Below are 10,582 nucleotides of genomic sequence, written 5' to 3'. Positions count from 1 at the left end.
CGAGATGGAAATCCTCTCGTTGCTGACTCCACGCCATCTTAAAGTTGGGACGGTGGTGAGTGACAATGGGAGCAACATTCTCTCCGCGCTGCGTTGAGGAGGTATGATACACGCCCCGTTTATGGCACGTTTTAAACCTAATAGTTACACACTTTCTAAAGTCTTCATCCCATTTACAGACTTTGCTGTCAATGGCTCCAAAGCTGTGTAATCATTTCAGCCATTCAAGTCGCTCTCACCACATCCTCCTCGACCTGCAGCGGAGGAATGGTCTTCCCAACCATCTGCGATGTAGTCACGCGGTGGAATTCCACCCTCCACACGCTGAACCGGCTCTATGAGCAGAGGAAGGCCTTGACTGATTTCCTCTTGATGCAGGCGGACACAGCAACTACCTGTGTAACCTGGAGCTTGGCCAGTGGCAGCTCATGCGTGACACCTGCCGCTTGCTACGACCCTTTGAGGAGGCCACCTTTCTGGTCAGTGGGCAGGACACAGGACTGAGCGCCATCATACCCATGCTTCACGTACTGGAGCTGATGTTGATGTGACTCAGTGGTGAGGGGGAAGAGGTCTTGCCACTATCGCAGCCTGGGTCGCTGGAGGAAGGCTTGGCGGAAGAGGAGGGAGAGGAAGTTGAGGAGGTGGACCTGAAGGCACAGGAACTCTTAGGGGAGACGGGTGGAGGAGAAGGAGATGAGCCTTCCTGCCAGACCAGAGGGGGACCAGAGGAGGATATGCAGGGCTATGAGGAGGATGAGGAGGATGGAGGCAGTACCCATTGGCAGTATGCTGTGGAGACGGAGGCGTGGACTCCTTCCCACTCCCTGGTGGAAATGGCTAAGCGCATGTTGATATGCTTTCGGGCTGACCCACGCTTGCAAAGGATTTGTCAACGGGACAACTTCTGGCTGGCCACACTACTTGACCCACGGTATTGCAACAAGCTGTGTGAATTCATTCACTCGTTCCAACGGGAGGAAAAAATGAATAATTGTAGAGAGGAGCTGGGTGCACAGTTAGTGGTAGCCTTTGGAACACTGCACTCTCATTCACACCATACCCACCAGGGCCACACGAGCAGCGCTGCTTCCTTCACATCCTCCTCTAGCAGCTTGGGTGGCATGAGCAGTGGCACCAGTCTGAGGCTGATGTCCATGATGCACACTTTCATGCAGCCACAGGCCGGGGGGACCGGAGCAGCCGCACAGCAGCAGGACATGGCGGCACACCTCAAACAGCAAGTCCAGGTATTTTTGGACTCTACGTTGTCACCTAATGTGCCGGAACCCCTGGACTACTGGGTGGGAAAATTAGATGTCTGGCCACAACTTGCTGAATTTGCTTTGGACATACTCTCCTGTCCGTTCAGCAGTGTGTCATCCGAGCGAGTTTTCAGCGCAGCAGGTCATATTTTCAGTCCCAGGAGAACCAGATTGTCCTGTGATAGTGTGGAACGTCTGACTTTCATCAAAATGAACGCCACATGGATAGATAAGGACTTTGTGACACCTGCTCCTGATACCACAGAGTAGGATTTGGTCCTGTTGTCACCAAGATGTAGGACCTTTTCTGCATCTATTATGGCCTATATGTGAACTAGACCTTACTGGTCATTCCACCATTCCTGCTGCCCTGCTACCTCTCGCCTGTCCATGCACCTCATTATTCTGCTTCTGCTGCTCATGTCACCCCATTACAACTGCTGCTCCTGCCCTGGCCTCCATCTTGGCTACTGCTGGGCCTTCACTGGCCTCATAATTGGCTGCTGTTGGGCCTTAACTGGCATCCATGTTGACTACTGCTGTGCCTGCCCTTGCCTCCTTGTTGGCTACTGCTGGGCCTTAACTGGCATCCATGTTGACTACTGCTGTGCCTATCCTTTCCTCCTTGTTGACTACTGCTGGGCCTTAACTGGCATCCATTTTGACTACTGCTGTGCCTGCCCTTGCCTCCTTGTTGGCTACTGCTGGGCCTTAACTGGCATCCAGGTTGACTACTGGTGTGCCTGCCCTTGCCTCCTTGTTGGCTACTGCTGGGCCTTAACTGGCATCCATGTTGACTACTGCTGGGCCTGTCCTTGACTCCTTGTTGGCTACTGCTGGGCCTTAACTGGCCTCCAGGTTTACTACTGCTGTACCTGCCCTTGCCTCCATGTTGGCTACTGCTGGGCCTTAACTGGCATCTAGGTTGACAACTGGTGTGCCTGCACTTGCCTCCTTTTTGGCTACTACTGGGCCTTAACTGGCATCCAGGTTGACTACTGCTATGCCTGCACTTGCCTTCATGTTGACTACTGCTGAGACTTAACTGGCATCCATGTAGACTACTGCTGCTCCTGCCTTGCCTCCATGTTGGCTCCTGCTGCTCCTGCTTGGCCTCCATGTTTGCTACTGCTGTTCCTGCTTGGCCTCCATGTTGGCTACTGCTGATCCTGCCTGCCCTCCATGATGACTACTGTTGCTCCTGCCTGGCCTCTATGTTGGCTACTGCTGCTCCTGCCTGGCCTCCTTGTTGGCTACTGCTGGGCCTTAACTGGCATCCAGGTTGACTACTGCTGTGCCTGCCCTTGCCTCCATGTTGACTACTGCTCGGACTTAACTGGCATCCCTGTTGACTACTGCTGCTCCTGCCTGGCCTCCATGTTGGCTACTGCTGATCCTGCCTGCCCTCCATGTTGACTACTATTGCTCCTGCCTGGCCTCCATGTTGGCTACTGTTGCTCCTGCCTGGCCTCCATGTTGGCTACTGTTGCTCCTGCCTGTCCTCCATGATGGCTACTGCTGCTCCTGCCTGGCCTCCATGTTGGCTACTTCTGATCCTGACTGCCCTCCATGTTGACTACTGTTGCTCCTGCCTGTCCTCCATGTTGGCTACTGTTGCTCCTGCCTGTCCTCCATGTTGGCTACTGCTGCTCCTGCCTGGCCTCCATGGTGACTACTGCTGATCCTGCCTGCCCTATATGTTGACTACTGTTGCTCCTGCCTAGCCTCCATGTTGGCTACTGCTGCTCCTGTCTGCCCTCTATGTTGACTACTGTTGCTCCTGCCTGGCCTCCATGTTGGTTACTGCTGCTCCTGCCTGGCCTCCTGCCTGGCCTCCATGTTGGCTACTTCTGATCCTGACTGCCCTCCATGTTGACTACTGTTGCTCCTGCCTGTCCTCCATGTTGGCTACTGTTGCTCTTGCCTGTCCTCCATGTTGGCTACTGCTGCTCCTGCCTGGCCTCCATGGTGACTACTGCTGATCCTGCCTGCCCTATATGTTGACTACTGTTGCTCCTGCCTAGCCTCCATGTTGGCTACTGCTGCTCCTGTCTGCCCTCTATGTTGACTACTGTTGCTCCTGCCTGGCCTCCATGTTGGTTACTGCTGCTCCTGCCTGGCCTCCATGTTGGCTACTGCTGCTCCTGCCTGTCCTCCATGTTGACTACTGCTGCTCCTGTACTGGCCTCAAATGACTATTGCTGGACCTCCACTAGCCTCAATGACTACTGTTGCTCCTTCACTGCATTTGTGACCTTTTTTCCTGCGTAGACCCTGTAATGGTGAGTTTCCTGCATAGACCCTGTAATGATGAATATTGAAGTCTTAAAAAAAAATTTGACTTTGAGATATCGAAAAGGTTATGATGTTACTGACATGTAGAGCCCTAAATTCAACCAAATACACTACCCCCGTATCATATAGATGCTTTAAACTATGAAATCCAAAGAAATCCAAAATTCAGTCAAACCGAACTTCCCGAAAAAATCCGAAAGTCCGGTCGGACCGAACTTTTGAAAAGCATCTCTAGCAGTGACATCCATCACCCATAGGCTACCATGTGACAAAGACATATACTTTTATGCTGGGTTCACACTACGTATATTTCAGTCAGTATTGTGGTCCTCATATTGCAACCAAAACCAGGAGTGGATTGAAAACACAGAGAGGCTCTGTTCACATAATGTTGAAATTGAGGGGATGGCCGTCATTTAATGGCAAATATTTGCTGTTATTTTAAAACAACATCTGTTATATTGAAATAATGGCAGTTATTTACTGTTATATGGCGGCCATCCACTCAATTTCACCATTGTGTGAACAGAGCCTTTCTGTGTTTTTAATCCACTCCTGGTTTTGGTTGCAATATGAGGACCACAATACTGACTGAAATATACATAGTGTGAACCCAGCCTTAAAATGTACTTCTGTGAAGTGAGCTGGGGGATCTGCTTCCTGTAGGTACAGTGTGAAGGCACATGTATCTTTCTAGATCACTGGGCAGCCATACCACATCAGAAATCTTAGGCTCCATCAGAAGACAACCCTGCCAGTCTCTTAATCACAGCAGATGAACAGAGTTTCCTCACAGCCACCTAGCATATGGGGAGTCTGGGCTTGTGTCACATGGAACTCTGCCGATTAGCAGATTATCTACAACAATGGATTATCATCCTGGGGCCTCAGAGGAATCGGGGCTAATCAGGTCTAGTGGCTTCTAATGTTTATGAGTCTGTTCTGCCTGATAAGGCTCATGTCACCTAATGTAACTGTGGGTCACACTCCAGCTTGCTACTTCCCTAAAATCACTTGTCCTGCCTCTGTTACAAGTTCAGTTACTGCCCCCAAAGAGGTGAAAACTCTCATGCGCTTCCTATCACATGAACATTGAATAGTTTGTTAGTGTTTCTCAATCCATGCCTTGTCCCGGGCGTCCCTTGTCTTCTGGTACTGGTATATGGGTAAAAAAAAACTCCTTTATTCTGTTAGTGCAGTGTCAATGGGGCAAGGCCTAGAGAATCCATGCCCTAGGTCTGCAGTGCCTCTCTACCTATCTTTCTTCTTTGTCAGCACACCCCTTTGACTCCTTATTGCTGGAACAAAATATGTTTTTTACCTGAATACGGGCACCAGGAGACAAGAAAAGACAGGGGCCAGGTATAGATGAGGAGAAGCTAACTGTACTGGTGGTTTGGGGTGGGGGGGGGGTTGCATTTCTCAACAACAGCTGTGATTTATGCAAAACATATGTTGCATTTGATTGAATGGAATCCCGGCCAGAGTGTATACACATAGTATAAGCTCCAGCCGGGATTCTATCCGACCACACAAAAAACTGACATGTTAGTTTTCTGCGGCCGCTATTCATTGAATAGTGGCCGCACAAAACATGTCAGCGGTTCCGGCCGCACGCTCCATTGTGTGCAGCGGTGAATTGGGATGCACCTGCATCCGAATTCAACAGAAATGAAGATCATCAGTAACATCGGCCGTTCTGTGACCTGCCGGGTCACAGAACTACCAGTGCTATATGTAGTATAAATTCTTCCTAAGGCTGGGTTCACACGCAGTATATTTCAGGCAGTATTTGGTCCTCATATCAGGTCCTCATAGCAACCAAAACCAGGAGTGGATTGAAAACACAGAAAGGCTCTGTTCACACAATGGTGAAATTGAGTGGATGGCCATCATATAACAGTAAATAACGGCCATTATTTCAATATAACAGCCGTTGTTTTAAAATAACAGCAAATATTTGCCATTAAATGACGGCCATCCACTCAATTTCAACATTATGTAAACAGATCCTTTCTGTGTTTTCAATCCACTCCTGGTTTTGGTTGCTATACAGCCTCAAATATACAGCCTGAAATATACGTAGTGTGAACCCAGCCTTATAAAGCTGTATAACACAGACATCCATTAATAACCTTTAACATAGCTCCATGTAAAATAGAGATGTACAGCATAATATAATAAAAATCACAAATATATATGGCAGTATACTGCAGAATCTGTTGGCGCTATACAAATAAATATATTATTATTATTATTTATTATTATTATTACACCTAAGTAAAACTAATTTAGATATTCAAACAGTACAATGAACATGCCTATGTCAGATTATACATTTAGGTAACCCCTATATTGCTATAGTGCTCTATGTTCCCTTTAAACTGTTTAACTGAGCTATAAAATAGCATGGCCTACTTTATTATTCCATTTTTTTTTAATGACTTATACTGGCTGGAAAGGACCCAAATGTACACTCTTCTGGTCTCCCTCTGGCACTGGAAGGCTAAGGACACATGTAGCTTGTACAATGGGAACTTCACAAGAGGCTATATTATATGTGCTGATAATTAAACACTTGTGTAATGTTGACCCTATTGTACTCTGTTGTTTGCCTACCACATATGGTCTGTATGAAAATATAAAATGGCAAATAAATAATATATATATATTTTTTTAAAAAAAACACTTAATCGCTGGCCCATCGCTCACTTCTGACCTGTTGAAAAATAATCTTCCTGTGTAAAAAGGAATGTGCTAGGGTGGCACAAGCAATCTAGCAACTGCACTTATTATTAGGCCAGTGATCTCCTGTATCGGCACCCATTTACAGCATGGCTCAGGCCATCTAATATGACCTTAATATTACTCAGCAAATGTAAACAAGAACATCTGGTTGCTCCCCATGAAAGACAATAAAAACAAAACTTCAGATAGGTCTGGTAAAAAAAATAAAAAAAAATTATGAACACTTAATCTAAATATTATTCATGTCTTCAAGGCCAAAATTGGCACGGCCCCCAAGGGGTTAAATTTAACTGTCCATTACTACTACTGTGTAAATACAAATTCTTCAATTCCAATAAAAGTTAAATCAAAGCAGCAGCAAGAAACAAAAACTCCCTGTGTGAGCTGAACCTCCAGCTTTAATGTTTTTGAGCAATTATAACTTAAGCTCGGATAAGTTTATAGCCACGTTAGGAACACTGAGAAGCCAGTGATGTAATTAATATACGGGAAAAAAGTCTGTGGACCGTTTAGCTTTCAGATGTATTGAAAGCGAGACTTTTTTTTATAGCATATTCTTTTTTTTACCACCTTTGTATTTTGTATTTAGCATAGTACGATAATACAAGAACAGTTATTCAAAGATCAAAAGTATTCTTTCTAGCTGCATGATGTAACTTCAGACTCCCAGACATCCTGGCTGATACCCTACATCTTCCCGGTACAAGACTGAAAATTCATGTCCCGCATATAAGAGAGGGAGCAATCTACTTCTGTGGATGTGATAATTGTACAATGTACAGTATGTAATTTAAGGTGAGCTGCTTATTAAACGTCAATGATGAATGATTTACTCTGCAGTGTTTTGTACAATTGATGGAATACAAATGAAAGAGTTTTACACACCTTTACTTGTACATGTATAATGGTATGGTTAATATTATTAACTAAAATAGTAAGAAAAAAGTACAACTCCTGAAATAGGCACTTTTACAAAAATGTCAGAGAGACATGTCAAAAGTTTTTATCTGTCGAGGTTTGAGTGTTCAGAGAGAGACCGATTGAGAGAACGAGCTGGGAAAAGTTGTGTTCAGCACGGTCCTGTTCAGCCTCTGTATCACGTTAGGAGACAACTTCATAATGGAGGTCTATTGGGCATGTCTCTTTACACTGTCAGAGTGAAGAGAGGATTGCATGGCAGCCTCTGATTGGTCAGGGTCTCAAAACGGTGTAGGTTATGTTTCCCAGTTGATACAATAAAAGTAGGCTTATGTTTATCTCCCAACCGTCCTGGATGCGGCAGGACAGTCCTGATTTCGGGGTTGATGTCCTGCCATTCCGGGACAGCCCCCATGTTTCTCGCTTCCTTTAACTTTTGAGGGACCTTTTTCTCCTGTGACCTGTTGGGAGCCTGTCAGTCACAGCCCTGTACTGTGAGCGATGCGCACGATGACATCATTTGTGTGCACGCAAAGTGGGGGAGGAAGCAGACGCTGGACTTCCTGCCCTGCCAGTCTCAAGAGGCAGCCACAAGAGAGTCTGGCAGGGCAGGGGGCATACAAAATTCAGAATTCAGGCAGAAATGAGGCCCTGTGCAGATTTTTGCTATGGGGCTTCATGAATCCTAGCTACGCACCTAATAGGATGATACATATTTAACATTCTGTATGTATATTGTAGATCTTATTACATCTGTTCTTGTTTTGTAACAAAATCCACATTCGTTTAGTTGACCTAACAAGCAAAGAACCCGTGTGGGTAAATTTTTTTCTAAAGTTTTTTGCCAAGATACCACTTAATACTTGTCTTTCTAGGAACACAGAGTCTTAATATAAAGTGGCACATTAAGAGTGAATCCCCCTACATAAACATTTTGTACTTTTCTCAGTTCCTTAAATGGTCAACAAATTGCTTTCAAAATATACAACTAAATTGCCTGTGTACAGGAAAGTAGCCAAAATGACCTTGTTGACAATGCAAATTTCCAAATGTGTCATACTATCCGCTTCACCCGATATTTTTTTTACTTTCAATGAGATCTTGTCACTTACCATCGTCAAGGCAAACATAAATTATATGAAGAAATTTATATAAAACAAGAGTTGTTTGCATTAAGCTCAATTAAAAGTCTCCTTATAAATGTTCAAGACGTGAGTCAGAGAAGTGTATGATGGCAGTTCCCACTAATTACAGAACACATAACACCGATGCTCTGCAAGATTTTCCACATTATAAATCACCTAAAAGGAATTAGGTGAACTGTTCAGAAGCAAACAGACAAATGACAGACAATAGATCCAGTGGAGCTTTTTTGGCAAAATTTTAAGAACAGGTCATGGTGAATTAGCTAATGAAAATACACAGTAAGAGACTTAAACAAAATGTTTTTGTAATCAGACCAATGTAGAAAGATCACCCATCTACAATGAGACAAATAAAGTCTGAGAAGAGAAAAAGAGTTAGACAAAGTGTCTCGGAATCCAGGGTATCTCGACACCCAAAATTGCTTAACCCCTTAAGGACTGGACCTGAAATGGCCTTAATGACCGGGCCAATTGTCACTTTTGAGTTTTCGTTTTTTCTTCCTCGCCTTATAAGATCCATAACACTTTTCTTTTTCCAACTACAGGGCCATGTGAGGGCTTGTTTTTTTCAGGAACAGGTGTTCTTTGTAATGGTAACTTTCAATCTGCCAAAAAATGAATGACGGAACTCCATTTTGGGGGGTTCCATGTTTACGTAATGCACTCTACAGTAAAACTGGCATTTTTTTCTTTATTCTATAGACCAGTCTGAACACAGCGATATGCAGGTTTTCTAATGTTTTACTATTTTTATTGGCAGTAAAACTTTTTTTTGCAAATAGGTGTATTTAAAATGGTCCTATTGTGACTCTTATAGCGCTTTTATTTTTTCATCTATGGGGTCGTATGAGGTGTCATTTTTTGTGCCATGATCTCTTGTTTTTATTAGTAATTTTTTTTTCTAGATCAGAGGTATTGATTGATTTTTATTATTTCCTTTATACATAAAATGTAATTTAAAAAAACAACAACTTTTTTTACAGCTATTTGTTCACGCCGTACACCATGCGGGAAGAATATTGTTTTATTTTAATATACCAGACGATTACACACACTACGGTATATTATATGTTAATTAGCTTTATTATTTTTATGTGTATTATGTATAAAATGGAAGGGGGGGGATTTTACTTTTATTGTGGGAGGGGCTTTTATAGTACTTTTATTGTCCCTTTAGGGGACTTTTACCTACATACATCTGATTACATACACTGATCACTGCTATGCCATAGAATAGCTGGGATCAGTGTTATCTGTGATCTTCGGATAGAGCCTGCCTGTGGCAGACTCTATCAGAAGACTAAAGACCTGACTGCACGGAGGAAGGTAAGGGACCTCCGGCACTCAGCGACCAAACTTTGCAAAAAAATTTATTTGGGAACTAAGCGAATATTTCAAAAAGTTTGTACGAAAGATTGCCCAAAATGGAGGTCGCACATAGTACATTAAATTACAACAAAAGGCCAGTTGCAACGGGCTAACCAAAATCCCTCACATCAAAGCAATCAGCTCTTGTACATTGAACTGAATACATACATGTACACTAGCTAGAGACAGATAGGTAAAGGGAAGGAGAGGCAGGGTTAGAGAGGGATATAGAAGATTGATTAGTTATCAGGGATAGAGTGAAGGTAGTAGTGTAATCTGTGTAGCTGTAAAAATTGCTACTGTCCACTTTGTGTGTTAGTACACGTTGTCAGACGTTTTCCTGGGTGAAGTTAACCCTGTAATTAAGGAGAGAGTATGTTTAGGCAATAATAAAGTGTTGTCACAGACCATTTCCTATAACTATCTCCTGAGAATAATCGGCCACAGAGGTTGAAGGGGGGCTGCACCGAGGTTTTCGTGATATGGATCACTCTTGTTGGTCTCCCTCAGGGCCAACTCCTAATATTGTTGTCTGAGGGGATCATAGGGGAGATTAGGTATTATCGTCCAACAGCGAACATCAGGTACAACGGTTTGCAGTCTATCTGTGTAGTACCTTCAAAATGGCCATGGGTCACTTAAGATGGATCAATGAGTGCAAATTTTTCTATTTTTTTCTATCAAATACAACACATATACCTCATACGTAATATACCAGAAGTATAGGTGAATACTCACATATATAGGGGGAGATTTATCAAACATGGTGTAAAGTGTAACTGGCTCAGTTGCCCCTAGCAACCAATTAGATTCCATATTTAATTCCTCACAGACTCTTTGGAA

The sequence above is a fragment of the Dendropsophus ebraccatus genome, chromosome 1, assembly GCF_027789765.1.
Source record: "Dendropsophus ebraccatus isolate aDenEbr1 chromosome 1, aDenEbr1.pat, whole genome shotgun sequence".
Classification (NCBI taxonomy): domain Eukaryota; kingdom Metazoa; phylum Chordata; class Amphibia; order Anura; family Hylidae; genus Dendropsophus; species Dendropsophus ebraccatus.
Note: the sequence above shows the minus strand (reverse complement) of the source record.